The sequence below is a fragment of the Pagrus pagrus genome (genome assembly GCF_965226575.1).
Source record: "Pagrus pagrus genome assembly, chromosome: 20".
In the NCBI taxonomy this organism is placed as follows: Eukaryota; Metazoa; Chordata; class Actinopteri; order Spariformes; family Sparidae; genus Pagrus; species Pagrus pagrus.
Genome location: NC_140207.1, coordinates 7,700,946 through 7,725,410, shown reverse-complemented (window position 1 = coordinate 7,725,410; position 24,465 = coordinate 7,700,946). Strand labels below are relative to the sequence as shown.

At 41.8% G+C, this 24,465-nt stretch overlaps 1 long non-coding RNA gene across 4 annotated transcripts in view; it reads left to right on the top strand.

Moving 5' to 3' along the window:
• The first annotated feature begins 11,621 nt into the window (after positions 1 to 11,621).
• The window catches only part of LOC311249472, a 120,944-nt gene continuing 108,100 nt past the window's right edge, over positions 11,622 to 24,465 (top strand). For 2 of the 4 annotated variants that reach the window (XR_014621184.1, XR_014621185.1), the window contains exons 1-2: positions 11,622 to 11,709; positions 12,649 to 12,732. This is a non-coding gene — a long non-coding RNA (uncharacterized lncRNA). Of the gene's footprint in view, positions 11,710 to 12,648; positions 12,733 to 14,026; positions 14,080 to 14,224; positions 14,358 to 24,465 lie in introns of those variants that run through there. The other 2 variants (XR_014621186.1, XR_014621187.1) reach the window with 2 other exon arrangements.

Sequence of the window (24,465 nt, the reverse complement as noted above, 5' to 3'; positions counted from 1 at the left end):
GTTTCCTATCAAAAGAACTGAAGGGGAGAGTCTGCTTACAGAGCCTCGTGATAGAATCTCACTTGCCCAGCTATGGGAAAACTCTGCATTTACAAAAGCAAAGCACATTCAACACAGATACCAGCCAAAGCACGCTCAAATCTGGGTATTCACGAAATTAGGTTCAGCTGTACTGGAGTGAACTGAACAAAATCTGAATCTCATTCTAAATCTGATTGTCGAACAAGGCTGTGCTTTCAAGCCTGAGCCCTGTGCTTTCTGTGTCGAGTTTGAATGCTCTCTCTTCTGCTTCCTTTTAAAATCATAACACATGCATGCTGTTGTAGGTATTAGAAATACTATTAAAGTTGCCCTTGACCAAAGCACTTACTTCAGAAGCAGAGTTGGTCCCCCGGTGCTGCACTGTGCCTGCACATGGCTCTTAAATAGTTTGGATGGGTTAAATGCAGGAGGACAAATTTCCCCACAGGGATGAATAAATAATAACTTGGCCATTAACCCCGACTTTAGCTGCAACCCCACACAATAATAGTTACTAAAAATTATGACACGAGTTATTGGGGTTATCATCTAAATGAGTCCACTGCTGCAACAGGATGTGTCTGGTGAAGCAAGCCATCTGGATCAGGACTATTAGCCCGTAAGACTCAATACAAAGAGTGAGAATACCTTAAAAATCAAGGCTGCTTCCATTTTAGATGATATTTCTATGGTCTACTAATAGTTTGGCTCCTATATCTTCTGATAGGACAACCTGTATCCATTGCAGCAACCTTACCAAAAATGATCCTAGACGTATCATCATCGGGTCAGGTACTGTAACCTCAGCTGACATGGTGCTTTCAAGTTCCTTTAGTTTAAATATAGTGTAAAAAAAAAAATAAGTCTAGTGCAAAATAAGTGATAAGCTATATTAAGTGATAACCTTCTGTTTGTGTTGGGGCTATAAGTCTTGCTAAGGCTGGGGGGTTTGTAACTTGCTTCAGATTGCGTTAAAAGATACGCTAGGTAGTTTTTGGGGAAGAATAGAAAGATGCAAGAGAAAATTCTTCACCGGTTGACTTTCCTGATTGAATTAACCGAATAAGCAAACTGAAAGCAAGAGGAAGACACAATTTCATGCTGTTTTACTGAATTTGCAGGACACTTATCAGTAGCCACCATTCTAGCTTCAAAGGGTGTTCTCCGGACCTTATAACCCCTCGACGAAGGCTTGTATTTTAACTACTATTTCTGAGTTTGTTTTATTAACTTTTTAATATTGTACACATTAACTTTCTGTGTTTGAATTTCTTTTCCAAAACTACATAGGGCACCTTTAACTGCATCAGGCTCGAGTTGGATTTGGACGTAAAAACTCAACGCCCGTCCAGTTTGGGTCGGGCATGGTTGCTACTCTCTCTTGGGTTTGGACAGTAGAATGAAGCCCGAGCTGCACTCTGATTCAGACTGAACATGAAGTAAATTTTCGCCTTGCTGTATTTTTTACAAATAAGGTGTCGAAAAGCTATGGTTATCCACGGTGTGTTAATTTTTATGCAACTAAGCATCTTACCATTTTTCTGACTTGAAAGACTTAAAGGATGAAGACTAACTGGTTTGTTTGACAAGTGGAGGCTATGTCCGGTCAACTGACCTCCGTCGCCCACACAGCAGATGAGATGTTGTGAACTCCATTCGTGAAGATTCACAACAAATCATCCAATATGGACACAATTGTACAGACATATCAAAGCTTTTTTACCTGAGGCTAAAACACCATTTCTTTCAGTCATTTTCCTCCAGACACCTCTCCCTTTTTCCTTTTGTCTGTTACTAATGAATAATGCTTATCCCTCAGTGCTACAGCTCTGGGATAAGCACAGATTTATTCTGTAGTTGAAACATTTGTTCACCGAAACTTGTGCCATCTCTTCTTTGATTTTCTTTGAATGCTATCAAACCTCCTCTTTAATTTAGTTTGCCTTTAGTCTGTATACTCAGTTAAAATGTCCAACAAGGTTAATGCCAAAGATACCATAAAAATCCTCATTTTGATTGTCTTAAAATGTCTTTACAGTCAACAAAGTGCGTCTGTAATGTAGATCAGCATACATATAATACATCCAGCCAGCTGAATAATAGTCAGTTCATACTGTATGTATATTTGAGAGCTGGATAAATGCAAAGTAGGCTACTGGAACTACAGTTGACAAGACAGCAGTGGCTGTTTCACGCTCAGTAAGCGCTCATACTGAGCATCAATGGTGTATTTCAAAACTGCTCATCCCTCCTGAAAGATCCATCATCTGCGGAGTCTGTTTCCTGCGCATGCTGCCGCACCCACACACAGACTGTAGCCGAGTGAAGAGACAGACAGAGGGAGAGACTGGCTTGAATATCAGAATTTGTGTCCCCGCAGACTGTGGGTGAGGCTGGTGCAGTTTACAGTACTTTCCTCTCTTAAGTTTGGATCTGGGAACACAAACAAATCAATTCTCCCAAAGGTGGACACGACAGAGCCAAGGGCAGAGTCTCTTGATGATCCGATACCAACTAGAAAAACTTGTTGTCACTGATAAAAGTTTTGTTGCTTTAAACAGGGGGGAGAGGACTGTTCACAAATACTGAACCTTCTCATATTTTAAGCACACCGCTCGCATTGTGTTTGAAGGCAGAGATATTTTTTTTTATGTTAAATCCACATTAAGTGACTCGAGAGATATCCGATTTAGAGTTGCATTAGCTACCTTCTGCCATTCCTCTTTTACATTTCCAAGTTTTCTTTCTCTACACACTGACTCAATCACATATCCCCATGAAAGGCATCCATGGCCATCTGAAGTCAAACTCTCTCGCTGTACGGTCTACAGTGCCGGTTTTGTGTTGTGGAAGGAAATAAAGAACGAGGATTATGCGTTCTTTTCAGGCTGTGGTCACAAAAGCAGCTGGGCTCACTTATTCCAGAGAATCAAAATATGAGAAGAAAGTAGTTTCTCCGTGAATTTGTCGCTGACATTTCCCTCACACAGAGATTTTACAACGGTGAAGCCATAGCTTTTTAGCGCTTTCTGACACATTCATTCTCATTAAGCTTGAATGAGAACATCATCAACATCAAGCAAGCAGCACATTTGCTGCTTTTCATAAACCAAATCTCCCCAACAGCAACATCTGATGCAGGTCGGATGCAGCCTGAGGTGCTCTGGCAAAGGTCTCTTAGTATTTCCTAGACGTCAAGGCTAAAACCAGAGGTGTCAGAGTCTTTGGAGACAGGGCCATACGACTCTGGAACGACCTGCTGGAGGAGATCAGGCAGGCTAGCTTTGTTTCCTCTTTTAAATCTCTGAACTGCATCCTTTTTAATTGGTTATTCTTCTGTTTTTACTTTGTTTTCATTGTGTTTTAGTCATTTATACCCCACCTGTCATAACTACTGTATCAATGTGACTTTTATTTATCAGTTCTTTGGTATTTTCTCTTGTTTTTCTAGCTTGCGTTGAAAAGGTGCCATATAAAGTTATTACTTTCAAAAAACAAAGGAAAAAATGTTGTATTTTGTTTCATTTTCTGAGATGTATTAGAAGTATTTATGCCTGAATGTTGCAAATATTGGTTTTATTTAGCTCGGTGCCCTTTGACTACAGCAGAGAAATCAATGCCTCTTACAAGAGTAAAACAAGAAACCATTATCCAGCTCAGAATAAAAATAAAAGCTGAAACAAAGGTTTCTGCAAATATACGTCCAACTTTGTATGGTGCCACATATACCACATCAACATTTGGACAATACGTGTCATTTCACATTCATATTACACATAGCGTAACCATAACTGAGATGGTGTTTCAACAAGATGTGGGGACATTTTCCAGCCATGTTTATGGTAACCAGGTAAGCCCAAACATGATCTTTTCCTAACCCTCACTGAGTGCTTTTTCAGTGTAGACCTAACTACACCAGAAGCTCTATCACAACCTGAAAATACAAACTGAACCTAAAGAAAAATAAAGTTTCAACTCAAAGAAATGTTAAGGGTTTAAAAATATCCGTGGTTTGCAGAAATGTACACTGCCAACATTTATTCTGGTGACTGGGCTGCACTATCATAATGTGCTGCCTCTGTAATCCCACAGCTCATTATGATTTAAATAGAAACACCGACCACCTCAGCTGCTATTTCGGGGCTGTTGGCCCACATGTTTGTCATGCATGGAATTGTCCTTGTTTCCCTGTATTGTAGACACAGCTGACCTCTTTGAGGCGATTCCCTAACAGTCTTGGGAGGGCTGAGAGTGTGTTTGTGTGCAGAGGAGGAGAGCGAGTCCATATTTTGTCAACTCTCATCATCAGCGCAGGTGTTTCGCTCCAGAGTTTGCCCCTGTGTGGTTTTTTAACTTTCCCCCCCATCATCTGTGGCTGGTGCTCCGCTGGGCCCGTGCCCTCAGAAGTTTGGCAGTCAGTGGCATTTCCGAACAGGTTAATGGACCTCTAACCCCTCATCACTCATTAGCATGATTAATCAGACAGTGGAGTACCCCATGATTCCCCTCCCCTCCTCTTCACCCAGGCTCACTAGCTCTCCGTTTCTGCCAGATGGTATCAGTGCAAAGCTGAGAGCAGAGGAAAATCAAAAAGGTAGGCTTCAGAGGCTTGAAAACCAAGAAAGCACAGCAGTTATCTCCTGCTGTTCAGACGACACATATACAGGCTTCATGCTCTCTATGTAGAATAACCCCGGGAGAGAGTGCAAATGAGAAAACACTCACCGCTCTCCGTGGAGCACAACTCTCACTGCTACTGTGCTTTACAGTACAAGTGTATCAAGGTAAAGCCAGCCCAGTTGCCAAGATTAAAATGTTGGCAGTTGAAGTTCCGGCAAAACACAGACTTGTGCAAACTTATGCGTATCAAAGGATCCACACTGAACTAACAATTCTGTAAAATGTTACCTGACCGTCATGTTGGGCGGTGCAGTTGGAGGCGACAAGTCTGCCACGCCACTGACCACAGTTTGAGCCTGCGTTTCAACATTCCTGAACGTGAAACCACTGGATGTTTTCAAGGAGACCTCGGGACGATTTCCAACTGTGTCTGTGGCGACATAAAACTGGATATTTTTTACAGTAAAGTCGAGCCATCTGCAGCTGTGTTTGCAGTGACAAACCGGGTGTTTTTAACCAGACCTCGGGACATCGCCGGTCGTGTTTGTGGCGACTGAAACAGGCATTTCAAGCCAAAACGTGTTTTAGTGTCGAAGCCTGACCGAAGCCTAAGCACAGCATTGTTACAAGAGAATTATTGAACCTAAAGAGACATATTTCTTCAATTGATTTAAATTTTTAATTTACTGCTAAACCGATCACTTCACTGCTAACCTTTCCCTCTGCTCCACTTGCATCCGCCGTCGCTCTGTACTGCTCTTGTTCGCTCACTCTCGCTCACCACGCACACACTTTGTTTCTGCCGATTCATCATTACCAGAAAAGCAACTGCAGCACATAACTCACTATTACTATGCTCATTCATATTTTAAGACCCTACAAATTATATCCAGCTGAAAAATAAAACCTAGAATGGAAGTACGGATCGTTGTTGCTAAGGAGAAGATACACCATCTCATTTAGGTTTTCAGAAGCCTATTCACCTTTTCTGAACAGTTTCAGTTGTACTACTACTACTACTACTACTACTACTACTACTACTACGACTACTAATGATAATAATGATATTAATACACTTAATTTGTCTAGCACTTTTCAAAACATTATAAAGGTTATAAAGCGCTTTACAGGTGAAAAATAAAAGCAGCACGCACTGCAACAACACAAAATGGTATCAGCAAGATAAAAACAAGAACATAAAAAAACAACACACCATACATAACAATGATAAATCAGATTGTATAATAAAGCCTGGTTGGATACACACGGTCAGTGGGTTTCCAAGCAACATATTTGACATTTCTTTGAAATTACTCCCAAAATACCACACTGAAAATACCCCATTATAATTTAATAACAATAATATTCTGCCATTTTCCAACAGGCACTTGATAAATAGCTGGTAATTTCCCTAACACATTGCCAGGACCCTTCCAACTAGTCTCTGTCTAACTTCGCCTCAGCAGACCACTAAATTGAAGTGAGTTGTTGCAGCTTCATTTCCCACTTTCTGCCCAAATTCAACTCTCAAGTACATTTTTTTTTAACCATTTATATTCTCACCAATTTAACAATCAACTTTCTCTCGCTTTCTCTGTCACACACGTACATGGTTGCTGCAAAATTCACTTCAATTCAGTGGCCTGCTTAAGGGTAGTTGGACAGACGACAGTGGCATGATCAAGAGAAGGTAAGGGTTAAAGAAATTGTCTGTTGTCTATCAACTACCAAATGGAAAATAGCGGAATATTATTATTAAATCATGTTGAGGTCACATTCAGTAAACCTTAAGGTAATTATTGTGGTAAGTGGAAGGACATTTCAAATATATTACCTGGTAATTACCACCTACTTACTATGAACTTGTGTGTGAGTGTTATCCAAGCAGTTGCAAGTTTCAACTCGTCTTGTTGAGGTCTGAACAGGGCTCAAGATTGCATCCACACAACAGCATGGCATTGTAAAGGAGCTGGTGTTTTAAACTGCAGACAAATGTCACATCTAACATTTCACCGTGACTCCTTCCTTGCAAAAATTCAATCTGCTGACCAAAAGTGCAGGAAATGAGGAGATGAAAATGATCTTGTTTTGCTGATGATGTTTAGTGACCAATAGCGGGAAGTGCTACGCTGTGCTTCTTGTGGTTTCTACTCACCAACAGCTGCTAGTTAAAAAACAAGGACATCGTACATGCATGCATCATTATGCGTGAATTCCTTACAGACTCCACCAAAACTACTACATATAGAAACGTGATGATTGAGGGAGAAATATTTAGCAAAAAAAAAAAATGCAGACGGCTCAAGAAATAGAAATAAGGGAAGATTAAAGGGTCTTTTATGGCACTTTAAGCAGTGGAAACATAAAGTCACTCTGCACCCAGAGTTCTTGGACAGCAATCCTCAGCTGACTGGCACAATTACATCCAAGAATTCTTTATTAGTTCAATCACAGAAGTGGCACGCACTCGCACAAAGCCATGAAAAATCTGAAGCCCTCGGTCAGTGTCATTAGTGGGAAATGTCAAGGTGAGCCACGAATCTGAGGGGTCAGAATCACAGGACTGGAGTCGGCCTCTGGAGAAAAAGAGGGCGAGATATTTCTGTCTGCTGTCCTCGCCGTGCACTTCCACTCTGGTTATGGCAATGAATATAATGATTCAGCAGAGCGATGGCAGACTGCCATGGTGTTTTCTCTCACAGGGAAGTGTTGATGAGAGACTGTGCCAGGTCTTCTTTTTTTTTTTTTTTTAAACTTTCATTTACACAGTGAAGAAAGCAGATTAGACTTTTCAATAGGTGGGGGCCACTTGGAACAAAAGCAGATAAACTCTTAGGAGGGATGGAATAACACATTGACTCAAGGCCTTCCTGTGTTGCCAAGCCTTAAATGCATGATTTAATCTAGCAACCAATTCTCTTGATTCTCATTGCTGGTGTTTGGGGAGGGCGAGCTGACAGTGCACAGGGAAATGAGAAAATGGGTTTCAGCTGCAGCTCTTTCAGACCTCCACCAGAGTCCCGTGGGCATTCTCATCGCAGATTCAAAGACAAAATAATTAGAGGCCGTTTTGTTGAGGGTGGCCTTCGTTTAAGTTAGATCAAAGTACAGCGCAGGGACGTAGTTGATATCCGAGATGTAAAGTTCATGTATTTTCTTCCAGAGTTTTGTTCAGTTTATTTAAATTTTCCGGATTTCCATTCCACACAGAAGTCAACATAAAAGTTTTACGAACCCACACAGCTCCTGTGACCACAGTCATTTTCTTATGCTGTCTATAGACTAAAATTATCAACAGAAAATGAAGAAACAACACTTTTGTTATGACGTCTATGTATTATATTGCAGAGATCTACTTAGGTTAGCATGCTAACCAGTGAGCCGTGGCACATGCCACTCCAAAGCTCCTGTGCAAGCAGTGCAACCGCTGACACGCCCCTATCCTCCGAGCTCCCAGTCTGAACCGCGAGCTGCACAGCTAACTGAGCTAGCCAGCTAATGGCAGCAACAGTTAGCAGCTTTTAACGGTTACTCTGGTGATAAGCTGCCCCCTTAATAAGTCAGTAGCCCCAACCCACTTTGTACATTAGGGTGTGATTGACAGATAAACATCAACACTCCCTGAGCTTCCTGTTCGGGAATAATCAGTTAATACAAACACTAGCTGCATGACTAACTGACCTTACTAGCTAACGGCAGCTACAGTTAGCAACTGTTAGCGGTTATTCTGATGATATGCTGCCTCCTATTTGTTTGGAGGATGAATTCGACAGGTTGCCAATTCTTACATATTGCTCCTTTAAGTGGAAGGAAGCTTTCAGGAAAGGAAACTGTGTCAAATACGTTTTTTTAACTAATCACTGTCCTTGCGTGATGATGATCTCAGTAACTAGGACAAATATATTTTCTCAATATCTGGTGAAAAAATAACCATAACATCCCTTTCAGTCTGTGTCCAATCAAATTTCAAGGGTGTATTCATGATGTTCACATCTGCCACTTGGAGATTATTATTATTTCTCATCCCTTGAACAATGTCACAGATCATAGAAAAAAAACAATTTGTATCTCAGATTAATATCACACATGGTAAAGCTGATTTAATCTCATTTGCCATGCAGGTATTGACTCTAGTATCAGCAGGATTACAGTGAGACTGTATGAATTTGCTTAGGTGGTTAAATCCTTCAAACCAGAGTTTTTTTTATCTGTTATATACTCCATACACTCCATTGCCCTGCCAAATGAGCTCAAAAACTACATATTTTCTACTTCATAGCTGAGTTAACAAGCCAGTTGAGCTTTCCATATTTTCCTACCCCAGAATCAGATGCATCTTCTGTGGTACAAGTATCACTGCTCTAAAAAGTTACACTTGTCAACAAAAACTAATGATCTGAAGTTCTTATGTGCAGGACTTTACAAAAAAAAAAAAAAAAACCTGCAATATCCTGAAATAAAATAACTGTTTTTTTTTTTTACAGCTCTGTGTTCTGTCTCCTCCAACTGAAGAACTCTTTAGCTGCCGATTGTTCCACTATATTCACCAGCTAGTCACTGAATGCGTCTCTATGCCATTTAGGTGCTGAGCAGGAAGTGTAACGAAGGTTTTAACAGCTTGTGCACTGAAATTATGACAATGAGAACTGTAATCAGCCAAACAATGAGCTGAAACACACAACAAAGTCAAGGGAGGTCGATTCAGGTGATTTTCTTTCATCCCTTTGAACGGCCCCTTTCACATTACACGCTGTCGATAGCCTACGTTGCAATCAATAAAGTCGAGTACAAAGAACACTTCTGTGTTTTTTTACCGTGACGTCTTGAGGCCTGCACCTTCACGTCAGCAGCGTACATCTCGGCAACTTCTATAAACTCACATATAACTTCAACATCCATAATTGATGACTCACTTTCACAGCAAACAAACACAGCATCTGACTTCCTCGCGGTCCATTAAACACACGGTTATCTAAGATACATGGTCTGCTCTGGAGTGTGTGCGCATATATGTTTAAACACCATAATTGCCTGTCAACGGATTCTAAAGCTGAAGAGTTAATTACATTTCGAGTGTACGCGCGCCCGAGCCTGTGTGAAGTGAGTGTTGACATAGCTGACAGGTGAGTGACAGGTTGCCGGCGATGGCTGCAGACGCTGAGGGGCGTTAGACATCCTGAGTGGGAACATTTAATGAAAAGAGAGTGATTTGTGGTAAATATACAGAAGTAGCATGTTCTCAGAATGTCAAATTAGCGTCCTGACGTCTGTGTAACAACCGATAAGTGAATATTGTCAACCCCTAAAACTCAACATGCTATTAATAGTTAAGCGATAATTACTGTTACTATATATACATGACAACAATAAAATGATGGCCTAAATTTATGAAATGCTCTGTAACTAAATGGGGTATGACAGCATGTATCTCTACTCCGTCTGCCTTTGAAGTATCTTTGAAACACACTTCAAAGCTCAGGGACCGGCGTCGGTTCGTACTGATGTCTTACAGAGGGCACGGAGGGTGTTCTGGTAAAGCAGAAGATATAAGGCCTTTTACTGTGGGGCTGAAGAAGCGACTGCAGGGCAGCCTCGGTCAAATGTTAAAAGGAGGGTACGTTTTCAACAAATGACTCATGCGCTGTAGTAAGTGAAAAATAACTCGGGCAGAATTTGGCTTTATACGTGTTCAAGGTCAAAGGAGTGTGTCCCAGTAAAAACAGGCAGAGAGTCATGCAGTGGTAATACACAGAGTCACCGGGGCAACTAGGTCTCTGCCCTCTAAAAGCACGACTGTTTCCAAAAATGAGTCATGCGAGGGTTTTCTTTTTGTCAACCACCATCTATTTTTCTGTACAAGGCAACTTAAGTTTTTCAAAGCCGATAAAAAAAGGTTATTTTGATGAACAAAAGCAGTTATTAGTGATCACCTTACATCAGTGTTTGTAGTGTAGTTCAAGCAAGTCGGCGTCTGATGAGAGGAAATTGGTCAACTTCTTCTGAGTTTGATCTATCGGAGTCAGATTACACTCTTTATGTGTATTCGAGTTGGGGCCACGTCAGATGATTGGCAGGATCCTACCACGAAGAAGATAGTTCATCAAGCTCTTTCAGTGGCAGTGTAGATCCTGGCTCCTGGAGATCAAGCTGGGAGGCTCACCTTCTACTGGTATTGTCGGATCTTCTGCACTGGATCTTCTCGCTCAATGAAAAACCGGACCTGTACCACATCATAAAAACATGTAAGAGCCCGTTCAGGATGAAAAGCATTGAGATGAAGCGTGCGTCTTCTCACTATGACAGCAATATCTTGACAACCGCCTCTGCATGATCGACACTGCCCCGTCGCTGTTTACTATCAGGTTGTTTATTATTTGACATCGGGACATCAGAGCAAAGGGGTGCATGACATGAAACGTAGGAGTCGCTGCGCTTAGCACATACAGTATTGGCACAAAGCTAATATTTAACACATTTAGGATTAAACTGTTTCATATTTAATCAATATGTGAGGACAGAGTCAAACACATATCACAATTTACATTAGCCTTACTGTACTACCAACAGAAACTGTTGCACCAGATAAGTAAACACAAGTAACAGTAAACTGAATTAATTTACTTTTTGTTATGAAAATATTGTCTGACATCATTTAATTATCTCTAGCAACATAAGGAGGACTCCACATGAGAAGATATTCACGTTTTTTCCCCATTTTAGTAACATGGTGAATGTTACGGTTAAATTTACACTTCAAACATTTAATACAGATCCATTTAACAGCTTCCCAAACCACAGTGATAATATTAAAGTGGCTAGAGTCGAGCTAACTCAGCTGCTAACACAACAACAACACTAGCAGATGAAGCTAGCTTACCGCGTCATGTAGCGCATCTCATTAAGATGCAACTGGCACTTCCGGTGGTCTACCGCTGGTCTCGTGGCTCCGGCAGGTAAACGGTTGAACTATTATCTGACTACTGTTTACCTCCAGTTTTTGAAGCTCACCTGTCATGAGAGGCAACCACTTAGCTCACCTGCTCACCTGCTTCACGGACTTCCCCTCAGGTGCGTGAACTACACTGTAAAACTCCTGGTCAATGTTAGTACTGCTGGTTAGCTGCACTACGGAAGCCCTGAGGGTCAAGTGAGCTTGTTTTTGTTGTTTTTTCTCCTTGTGATCCGTTTTTAAAGTCTGATTTGAATTATTTTCATCCGTGAAACTAAGTGAAAAAATAAATAAGTAAATACATATATAAAAACTAGGTAATAAAAGTCAATATTTGAATTGTTTAAACTTTATTCGTCTATATTTCAACCTGCTTTGTTACACCGGGTTACAAATATATTATATTCCTGGTAGCCAACGAGCTAAGTTGCTAATGGTACATTGTTATCGCTGATTGTTCATGACAGTCCTGCATTTTGACACGTTTCAAAAAATGCATTGCTCCCTATTGATGGCATATGACGCCTGAAATTTAACTCAAGTCCAGCAGCATATTGAAAATGTCTGTTTACATAAAAGCCATCAACAACAATATGAGGGTCTTGAAGGGTTATCCCATTTTATAGGGGGGGGATTTCAACCACTACCCCTCGTACCTCTGTTCTGAGGGGCAGGGGTGCACTCGAAACTGAGGGGTAGGGGTAAAAAAAAGAGTCAAAGACCACCTTTATAGCTAAGGGAAATCAGTCAGTCTGTATGGAGAGGGCATGCATGGTGTCTAAGTGCACATTTCGCCAAACCATCCATCCTGAAGACCTTTTGCATTTAGCCTATGACATCACGCTTGATTCACCTTTGCTACGCAGGCAGAACATCATTATTTGCAAGAAGCCACTTGTTTGGGCGACATTGCCATGGGTCCTTTTTTTTGTTTTGTTTTGTTTTTCTGGTGATGATCTCGTTAGACACGACGCTGGGGGAAGATGTCCACACACAGAGGTAGCCGGTGCCCTTTCGTTTCCTTAAATTCTTTAAATGCCACTTTTCTTTTTTTGCAGCTATGTGTAATCGCAGCATGCTCATTCAAGTGCCATCTGGATCTGGGAACCACCCACAGCCCTGATGTGGAGCTTTAACAACTGGTACGTAGGAGAATAACTTCAGCAGCTTCATGCCTGAAAATATACATTTAAGTACGACTGCATGGATCGCAGAAATCCTCATCACATCAAGTGCAACAACCCAGATGACTTTCGAATGAGGCTGTGCTTGCTACGCTTCATGAAGCCATCTACAGGGCAGCAATAAGCGCTAAGATCCCTTGCTGATATTAAGTAAACAGAGAGATGTGTGTGCAGGGATAAAAGCATAATAAATGATGATTCCAGCAGCAACACAGTAATGACTGTTTGATCAGGGCTATTGGGTGTTTCTGTGTTGAGCAGTGGTGGAGGAAGATTTCATGTAAAAGCAGGTTTCAGTGGAAATATTCTTAACTAATTTCATAGACTATAACCAGTGCCGGTGCCAAAGGGGGGCCATCGGGGAGCAATGCAGCTCAACTTTGGACCATAGCTTCATCTTATACGTATATAACATGCAGATTTTTCAGATATTTAGTTTGTCGATCCCAGACGACAAGGTTGGGTGGTGATGTGTTATTATCAGGAACAGTGCCACACCAAAAAAGAAAGCAAAAAACACTCTATAAGGTCATAAACAAAGAGCAGCTCATGAAGTTAACTGCACATGAGATTAACATGTTGTAGTCAGTCTGTTACCATTTCCTTCACGCTGTGCGTTGAAGACAAAATATTTGAGATTCTGTACTTCCTTCCCAAAAAGCCCCGTGTTTGAGAGTCACCAGCGGGCAGTAAGTCACATTGAAGACACATTTACATTGAAGAGAGGGCGCTTCACCATGTTTTGTCCACTGAAAGAGCACCCTAGAGGGCACTTTATCATGTTTTATCTACCATAGGGGCATCCAAGAGGGCACTTTTGTTGCGTTTTTGCACATCAGTGGTGAAAACCCTGTCCCCCCTCGCTGATGACTGTCTAACACCGGTGCTGACAATAACTGTACTTGCTATTATAACTATTTCATACACAACTAATGATTTTTTATGATTATTTTCTTGTTTAGATTGTTAAAATTCTGAATATGCTGTCAAAGTTACCCAGAGCCAAAAGTTACACCTTCACAATCCTTGTGAGCACAAACCTCAGAATAGTTAATCGCAAAGTAACTTGTAACTAAAGTCGTCAGATGATTTCAGTAAAGTAACAAGTACAATATCTCCCTCTGAAAAGTAGTGGAGTAGAAGTAGAAAGTGGCTTGAAAAGAACAGACTCCAGTAAAGTAGGAGCCCCTCAAAGCGCAGTGGTCCATTAAATGTACCTCGTTTTAATTTCTGCTCTCTTTGCCTCCGACAGCACGAGGAAGAAAGGAAAAGCGGACGTAAAAATGACAAGTGTAAAGAATAGAAATAATAATTGTGGGATTCTTCTGTTTCACACACACACACATATATATATATATATAGACATTGTCTCAGTGTGTTGGCATAGTCAGCACACGGTACGACTAAAGTGATTAGAGCTGAGTTGCCTGGATCTTTTCTTTGTTCCAAGTCGAGCCACCGCTGGCAGCTGTCTGAGGTGATGCAACCGCGCCTCTGGAGAGAATCGCGGGGCCCTGCTTATTTTTCTGAAAGCCAAAGGGAAGATGAAAGGACAAAGGGGGCTCGAGTGACCTGTCTGGAGAGGGAGGTTCAAAGTCAAAGCGAAGTCATCTGGTCTTTACGGGGACAAGGGTAAGATAATGAGCACTGAGAATAGCCCTTGAGAGGGAATCACAGAGAGTTCAATTAGGCTTCCGTACTGTTGCTGCTGGCTCCGTCTGACTGCGCCGCGTGCCAGGATGTAATGTCTTGTGTTTTTACAACGACATGAGCACACTCGGAGCGCCCTGTTAAACCAAATCTCGGTAATATCCCCTCATTGCCTTGTAAGCAGCAAGACGAGCATGCTGCTTAACGGCCGATGTTAAAGCCCGCCGCGGAGTCGCTCGCTAATTGTTTCAGCTTTGTTTTGCTGATTTGAACTTCTAAATGAGGCGGAGGGTGGGGGGGGGGTGTTTCTTGTTCTCAGTGAGGGTCGGAGGTTGGGGGTGTCGTTTTCATTTATTGTCTTCATTGCTTTTCTTAATGTAGGCGTATTGGAGTCCTTTGAGGCTGTAAATGTGATTAAGGGCTACACAAATTAACAAATGGAAAACAACAAATATATAGGGCGGTTTAGCCTGAAGAATTCAAGAGAGCAAAGAAAATAGAGCAGTAATACCCCTCTTTGTATCCTGGTCATAGGAAAATATTCATTGTCAGAGCCTCTGGGATACATGAAAGGAATAAACTGTGTTGGGGAAAAGGAAATATATTCCTCTCAGGTCCTTAACTGAGTAACAGTCAATATAAATGTAATGATATGAATACAGTTTGTGAGATAAATGTAATCCAAAGTCACATCACCATCTGCTGCACATACTTAACCATTTAAAGTACATCAGCTGCATCAGAGACATCAGATACAGATCATCGCGCGTCATCACTCCGCCGCACTAATCTCAGGGCGCTGAAGTGGCAACGCGACGACTGAAAAACATTCAATTTGTGCGGGACAATCCGTATCGAGCCACGCTCCGAAGCATCCGACGCACGCTCGCGGTGAGGAACAGATGAAGTCGCCTCGTCCTCCTCTCGCACTGCATTTGTTTCCCCCGACTCACTTTATAGTTTAAGCATCATGGCTTAAACAGCAGTTTATCTAATCCAGTAAATAAGTTGAATGTCAAATGGGTTTCCATGGAGGTGGCATTTAAATCGATAAGCAAGAAAATATTCACCAGTTGCTATGGCAGCACCGCTCTTGATGTGCAGCACATGCTCTTTAAAAACTGTACAAATTAAAACTAATATAAGTATAAAGAGAGCATTTCTACTCACGTTTGAAAATATTATATAATATGTGACAGAAGTTTTTCAAAACATACCTGCAACCTGAGACCTTGTGGATGTTACACTAAATTTGCACCATGCAAGCGCTGATTTGAAAGATAAGATCATTTATAAAATATAGTATCGAGTGATAATCACTGCCATGACACCATACTTGTGAAAGCTGACGCTCGGCCTGTATGAGGTGCATATTCCCACAAAAGGTGTGACCCCAGGTAGAGACTTCAGTATCACCTCCTGAGATGTGTAGCAAGCTTACAAGATGGGTGTAATGGGACCCAATAATTTCAGTAGGCCTCTTCAAGATTGATCCAGCCCTCTCTTCTCTTGATGCAGGAAACATCAACAGTTCACCATGGTGGCACAACTCAAAATGTCTACCACTAGTCACCCGATGAATCCTAGTCGTGTTAAATCATAGCTAGTAACTAGATATGTGATGTCTCTGAGCTGCTTCCAGAGAATGGCCTTAAATTAAATTAACCAAAAATTAACATTTTCATGCTAACTCAGACCTCTCCATGTTACCAATAACTGCAAGAGGTTAAAATGAAAGCCTTTTAACCATGAAATGTGTTACTAAATAATATAAAAGCACAATATGTAATTTTCCAGCTGGCTCTGGTGGAGAGAGGTGGGTGCAGAACCAGACCTTCTGGAGGAATAAACACCCAGAGCCTCTTTGGATTCTGCTCTGATCCAGAGATGTTTACCAACATGGAAAGAGCACAGAGATTACTTTTAAACTTGTACTCCTGTTAATCAACCTGACTGCAGCAGCGATTCGTGGAGGATTTTGTCAGGTGTTGATGTTCTGTAATGTTGACTGCTGACTGGGGCTGGAGGGGAACTACTATACTACTATATGTACTTTACTTCATGAAAATAACAACACAAAGAGGCGGGAGGGTAAAAAAAAGGAGAGAGAACCGGAGTTTCTGGTGAGTAATGAGTTCAGCGAGAGTTGACCACAGCTCACCCTCAGAGTGTGCTAGCGCTCGTTAGCCTACGGAAGAAGTAACGTTGTAAGGCCATATTCCTGTCAAGCATAATCTTGTTCACGACTTCCTTCCTCACCCTCTGACTCTCTCCTGGAAATTATACTGATAGACGATCAATTGGAAATACGCTTGAGTGAACGTGTGGATTTCCCTGGATTTGCACATTGTTGGAAACATTTGAGATAATGTGAGTACACAGTCATTTTTAAACATTTTATTAGAAACCTTACATATTATATATTCAAATTGTATGTGACAAAGTGCTTTCAGCATTTGCACCTATGCCACAGAATAGCAAGATAATGCCTGTTGCTTCGATTGTGTGTCAACACTTGTTAGCCTCTAGATGTTTTTCCTTGCTGACCTAATCAGGAAATTCTATAATAATGCCAAGTTTTGCATATTTCAAATTGGTCTTCTGTGTGAACCTTCATGTTTTACTGCGATGAAACGGACACACCTGTTATGTCAGCGGTGGGTTTCACACAGAATCAGGCGGGCTATTCTGCACAATCTGAAATACGAGTGTGGTGAATGTAATTTTTTAACGACCAGCTTCGCCAAGGACGTATCCACCTTAAGTCTGGCAGCTGGCAATTATCCTAGAAGCCACTGATTTTTCTTGACCATTTTACTGCCGGGCTCATTTCACACTGGACAGAGGATAGGACGAGGATAGCCAGAAACCCCATCAGCTGACCCACAGTGGCACCAGCGTTTGATGTGATTGGGCGGGGGTGGTATATTAACATGAACTACAGCAATAAATCTTCATAAGAGCTAGTGCTGGCTTCAAATTTATAGCTATAATTTTTTCTCATGGAGTCATTTAACAAAAAGTCCATTCTCACTATGGGGGGAAAGTCACTTACATTGATTAGGGGGGGGGGTTAGAGGAGCACACTGTGTGGACGGACGCCACAATTCATCAATTCTTAATTGTAATTTGCAGCAGTGCCCCTGAGATTAGCCGAGATGTTAAGGAAGTGGCCTCTGACTGCGCTGCACTGCGACGAGAGGCTCGACTGTGGATAAGTATGTTGTTATGTTGGATGGGATTTTGGTGAAAAACAGAATAAGGAATCGTATTTTGAGGTTTTCATAACTGATTCTCCAAAATGTTTTTCAAGGTGTGCGGAGAGACAGCTGAACATGAGCAGGCGTGCAGTTCGGCGTGATGTGACAGCTACCTGTTTGCGTGCGTTCACAGCGTGAGGCGATTGATTCTGTCAGCTCAACAGCAGCACATGAACCGTTCCTGCTCTCATAATCAGCCGTGGCATTACAGCTCAGTAGCTCACATAATGGAGGTCTCTCCTGATCACACTTTAAATATTCATGGGCTGCTGTTGTAATTCACACACTGCAACAGCTATTGCCTTGTTTCCTCCGTGGGCTGAATTCAGCTCTGGATCTCCGCGTCTCTCGGGTGTTTGTTTACAGCTCGCTGCTGCAGTTCACCTAAAGTCACTGCGCCGGAAATAACAACAAATGAATTTTTCAAAAATTTGAAAGAACTTGAAATTGCGGCACTAAACGCAGGGTTCAAAACAGGACGCAACCTGTTGAGCGTTCGTTAATCTAACTGTCTGGCTGTGCGGTGTCATTTCGAGTCATTTCAGCTTTTTATAAGCTAGTTTCAGCTCATGATATTTTTTTTGGGGGGGGGGGAATGGACATTAGCGTGAAGGATTGGTTCCGGCATCGCTCAAAGCAAAAAAATCAAAGTGCATTAATGTGTCATGGGTAATCAGATCATATTGTCGGATCATTGAACAGAGCATAAGCACATGAAATCCAAGATGAAATGCACCACAGATCCAACCCAAGCTGACGGATGGAGAGAGCAGATTTCACTGTGCATAAATCACACAGCAACTGAACATTATAACCTTCATGAAGGTGGGATTTATAACACAACTGTTGTATTAGGCTGCATGAGTTTTAACTAGGTACCTAATAAACTATTAAATTATGTGTATTTTAACAGGTCAATTCACCAAAAACACAGAAAAAACATTTTCTTTCTCCACAATTTTTTACTTTATAGACTGAATAGTGGGCTGAGATATTCTGTAGACAGAGCATAGTGGAGGTAAATTCAAAGAAATTGGAAAAAACACATTGAAACTAGATAAACAAAAAGGTGCCCCAGAAGCCTAAGGTGTCTGGTCCACAGTCTGATATTGGCCTTGACCTTTATTTTATGTCATACTGCTCTCTCTACACTGTAAAAAACAGCAGAAATACAAACATAAAATTAAAAATCTAAACATAAGAATGGGTATCATGGGGTCAAAGCCACTCAAAACAAAAGGAGCACTGACTCAGAGTGACCTGGAGGCTGCGATCATGTGTCTCATGTTCGCTTGAGCAGGCTCCAGTGCAGTCTACTAGTCCACACACCTCAATCGCCAGAGTAAACGCTGGCAATGTACGTTTCTGTAAACTTAATTTTTCTTTTTATATTCCAAACTTATGTTTTCTCTAGGTTTAGGCACGAAAACCACTTGGTAAGGGTTAGGAAAAGATTGTGTTTTGGCTTTGATTACCTGTTTTGGGGGCCACAAACATAGCTGGTTTGTCAGCACAAACTTGGCTGTGAAAAAAAACACGAATACAAATGTTGAAACACAGTCCTGAACTCTGGTCACTGGCTTTACATCCTCTCCAGCTCCTGATATGAAAGCCAGGTCATACGCATGTAATATGGCACATTTTGTAGAAATGTCAACATGGTGTGTAGCCTACATCACAGACAAATGTATAAATATAGGTTCTTTTGCTTTTTGCAGTGTCCCCGTTACTTTGGATTATCCAGTTATTATATCAGTTCTGACTGTGGCGACTATTTTTTTTTTGATGAAGTATCTTTAGTGTCAGTGAGGTAAGTAAGAAATGTACCAATGAAAAATGAGGCTTAACAGCGCAATAGTAGTTTCCTCACCTTATCTCACCTTCAGCTCCCGACTCAAGCGCGGTTACCGCCATGAAACTCGTATCGCTTAAAATAAAGACAAAAGACTGAATTTATATCGCTGATGAATTCCAACAAAGCTTGTTCCAGGAAGTCGGTGAACCGCGCTGTTTGAAAAGTGCTCTGTAGGTTTGATGAATAAAAATCCCATCCTCTCAACATCAGTCTCCGAGTGACAAATGAACTGTTTGATCTGGAACAGGCTGATGCTTGGCTTGCATACAGTGATAACAATAAGCTTTGAAGCTCCATCACTGAGATGTGCCTAGTCACTGCTGCCCCATTTCCCAAACACACACACACACACACACACAGTGAAGTGAAGGTACTGTAGTATGTGCTTTTTTAGAAGCTATAGCACTAATGCCATGTTCCCATCATGCAGAGGGGACGTGAACAGTGAAATAAAAGATGTTGGTTACATAAAACATGGCAGCTGTGAAATCAGTGACCCCGTGGAAGCCATTGTACAGTCAAACGGTAACAGTTGTGAGAATAGGCTGATGCCTCATGACTCTTTCATGCAACATTTTAAACAAGGTAATAAACATCCTGAAGCTGGTGCCACGGACAGTATGTCAGCCTGTGTGGGCTCGGGGCGAAAAGTGGAAAATGCACGTTAAATCCGCGTTAATTTAACACTGAGGCGCGCAAACATAAAACAAGCAAGAGCGTCTACGTGTAATATATTTGTCAGGCTCTGTAGAAAGACTGCTTTGGAAGTTTGATCTGCATTTCAATCAGGCAAACAAATCTCACCACTTAGTCAGATGCTGCGATCCTGCCTGGTGGCGCTGAGCAGGAGGAAGAAGATGAAAGGCGAGGAAAACACTAACAATGCTGCGAGGCGTACCGGGTAAACACGCAACTGTCTCACGTCTCGCTCTGTGTGTGTGCGCGAGGACCCGGTTTGAATCAGCAGTCGGAAAAACTGCATCGGCATTAAATAATAAACCGCATTTTGTGGCTAATAGGTAACGCTGCGATGTGGACAGGGGAGGAGGAGGAGGGCCGAGAGCTTTTTGGCCTTCTTTCAGCTCTGGATGGGCTCTTCAGCCGGTGGGTTCGGGCCGCCGACTAAATTAGCTGCCACGGAAACGGCCCCAAGCGACTGCAGCGCCTCCTCCTCGCCACGGTCCCTCCAATCGTCATGAAAAATAAAGGAGATACAACACCCCCGCGTTAGGGAAGCTTTCAACCTCTGCTCAGCCTCCGCTTTAATATTTCATGGCCTCCTCGTACTTATTTTAGTGGGAATAATTGATCTGGAAAGAGCACTACCACACAGAAATGAAAGGCTCTGAGGAGCTGGGCAGATAGTTAAAAAAAAGAAAGAAAGAAAGTCCTATTGTGGTTTTGACGTCTTGAGATTCTGCAGCTTTTTTTTTTTTAAGTGGCTCTAACTACAGCTTCTGATTTGCTGTGGAGAAAAATGCATCCCGAAGTGTAGCTGCATTCAGAGAGACAAAACGTCTCGCAGCTTGTTTCACAGCTAATGGATAGGTTGTTATAAAAAGGCACATTATAGGACATTGTGTGCAGCAGAGGAAAAGGTGGTTAAGAAAACATTTCCATCAGCGACCTGGCGCCACGTCTACACCGACAGAGATAGCTCGATCATTTGTCCAACCGCTGACCGGTCCGCCGAACAAATATTTACCAACTTTATAAAAAAATTAGCTCATTCAGGACTGTGAAGAACCTATTTCTTGGTATTCGCTGTTATCGTTAGCACTGTGTTCCTGTTCCAGCAGCCGACACAGGCAGCCTGGAAACACAATTGATTCTTTCTCAGGGATAAGGGCTAAGGTCACCCAGGACCAGGAGCTGTATTCATTGATGCACAAAAACACCTCCAGAGATCTGCACCTGCAAGCATCTTGGCCCCTTTTGAATTCCCACTGCAAGCCAGGTTAATGATTTGTTACAAAATGGGGGAGAAAAAAAGAGGCAATGTTTGTGTAGAGAACCAGAGAAGCAAAGTTAGGTAAAGTAACTTTCTGACAGCAGTTAAACAAAACAAGACAAAAGGGCTTCCCGGAAAAAAAACAAGAGGTTGACTTGTCAAGCCACTTCGCTCGCCGAGGGCTTTTTTTCCACCCTCTGAAAATGATCCGTGTTATTATTGAAAGATTTTCTGTTGAAGTGATGGAGGGGCAGTTCGATATGTTTCTGCGCGTGCGATGCTGAGTAAAGGAAATAGAACACCTCGGTGACGGGTGGCAGCGGGAGCCAATGGCGGGCCAAGACAAATAAAGTCAAATAGCCATTTGTCATGCTGACACTTGAAATCCCATCTCGGTAATTACAGCTGATGCCCCGGCTTTGAGATCAAACCAATCATTTCAGCGGAGGAACAAATGATGTGGAGCCGGGGAGCATGGATTGCTTTGGAGATCAATGAACTTCATCAGGAAGCAAGTTAGGCTGAGAAACAATAAACAATTGTTTCGCGTCCCACAATGCATTCGCTGCACGTGATGGATCTCGACAGTGGCTGGCCACCTTTTCCCGGGGACACTGGAGACAGGATGGAATTAGAGCGGGAGACAATCGATGCACCGGTGAGAGGACAATCCCTTTATACTGTGTTCTGCCTCTGAGCGAGCGACCGCAGAACATGCATTGAAACCCCATCTCTCATTCATTATGGGTGGATAGCTTACAGTGTTTCTTCTCAGAGCCCCATTTCTTCTTCAAAGGAGCTGCTATTAGGTGTAATAATACCTTTTTCAAACATTTGGTGTAATAAAAACCTGAGATCAAACAGAAATTAAACTGGATATTGATATTTACTTTAAAGGAAAAGGCGCTCATTCGCTTCACGGCCATGAAGAAGGAAGAATAAGGATGAACCATTCTTATTAAAGCTGACGATGATTAGTCCGTCAATCAATTGGTCAATCAGAAGCAAAATAATTGCAAAACTAATTAAACAATTAATGAATTGCTTTCAGCAAAAATGTGAATCATTTGCTAGTTCCAGCTTCTCCTTTGTTAGGATTTGCTGGTTTTCGTTATCATGTATAATAAGAAATGAAGAGTCCGTAGGAAACTGTTTTCCAAAATTGTTTTAAAACAACTGGCAGATGAATCGACAGTGAAAATAAGTATAAGTTGCAGCCTTTATTCGTCATTTCTATGGTAAATATGTAGCTGGAGGCAGCAGCCAGTTAGCTTAGCTTAACATAAAGAGTGAAAAACAGCTTGCATGGCATTGCAAGGTCACAAAACTACTTATTACCTCCTAGCTTCTCTCACGCTCACTAATGAACACATCTGGCTCATTAATTCAGTTGATTAGGTTTAGTTACCAAAAATACTTGGTTAGGTTTAGGCACAAAAAATACTTCATTAGGTTTAGGTTTGTGTTATTGTTTGTAAGGATTAAACAAACAAGCTAATTGGTGCTAGTAAGTGGATTTTTGCTGCTTTTGTACTCAGCCCGACTGCCTGTTTCTCCCTGTTTCTCCCTGTTTCCAGTCTTTGTGCAAAGCCGAGCTAACCGGCTGCTGGCTCCAGCCTCCTCTTCACCGCACTGTAATGAGTTTGTTTCCCAAATCTTCAACCATTCCTCTAACAGAGCAAACCTCGTGCGATCATAGTGTTTAACCGTACAGTGTTATGATGTTTTTTTTGGATGGTTTATTTTTCAGGAATTGGAGGGAATCTATTTCAGAGGACCTATTAGTGTGCTTTCATATTTCTCCTTCAGAAGCAAAAGCCTGTCTGCAAAAAAAAAAGCAATATAAATAGAGTGGGAAGGTGTCTGCTATATCTCATGTTTCATTTGACCATAGTGAGTCTCTCAGGTTGCCGGGGGGAAAGTGCTGACACTGTGTGGTTTCGCCATCTGCTTAGTGTCCTGTGAGATCCCTGGCTTGTTCATACATCGGCTGCCTGGCTGAATCTATGGGATGCAGTGGTATACTTTTAGCTTGACCTATGCAGTAAACGTATTATATTTACTGTGCAGGGGGGGGGGATCCATAAGTGTTGAGGGCTATGAGAAAAAATGAAGGACAGATTAAAAAAAAACCTTGCTGGATGTACTGCTGAGACACAGGTATAATAGGTCAGCCGTTATGCTTGGCTCAGCTCCAGAGGAATCTGTATTTTGGCAGGATGATGAGGCAAAAGGTGAAGAACCAGATGGATACACTCTGTTCGTCCTTTCAAATATGAAGGACCTTCTCTTATTGCTGAAAAGGAAGAAAAACCTGCACACACCTGGATCAGTAGTGGTAGCCAAATAATGCCTCGAGGACTCTGCAGGATGTCAGGCACCCTCAACTCAACATGCACAATTTCGGCTCTTCACCGACTTGCTGTGGATCAGGCTGTGTGATGTTTTTCAGCATCTTTTCGTTCATTATTTCATTTTGTGAGCTGTGGTTGTGAGGAAAATACACAGTTATCTTTACATTTCCCTCGTTCTTGTGGTGATCTTGCCATGAATTATGTAATTTCCACTGGTGGAGATTCAATAGACAAAAGTCCAAGCGATCTACAAAACTCAATAAAAAACATCAGATTTCAGAGACTATCCCTTACAAAGAACTAGAGATGTGAGTTGTTTCACTCTTTTCCACCTGCAGCGTGTTCAACAATCGTACTGCAGGAAATCCATCATAAAAGGACAGTGATTCCAATTTCACCACCAACGGCGGCATCGATAGACCACAATGCAGCGCAGCCCACAAGATGCATTATGTAATTATCAAATATACAGATGGACTGTTTATGTCTGAGGCCAGCTTTTAACATCCACATTCATCTATTTAAAATTAAGATCTTTATGGTTCTTCATCAAATAAAACCCAATTCAGCCGTCTGAATCGTTTCTAATTAAATTTAAAACTGAATGTTTGCTGCTGCTGC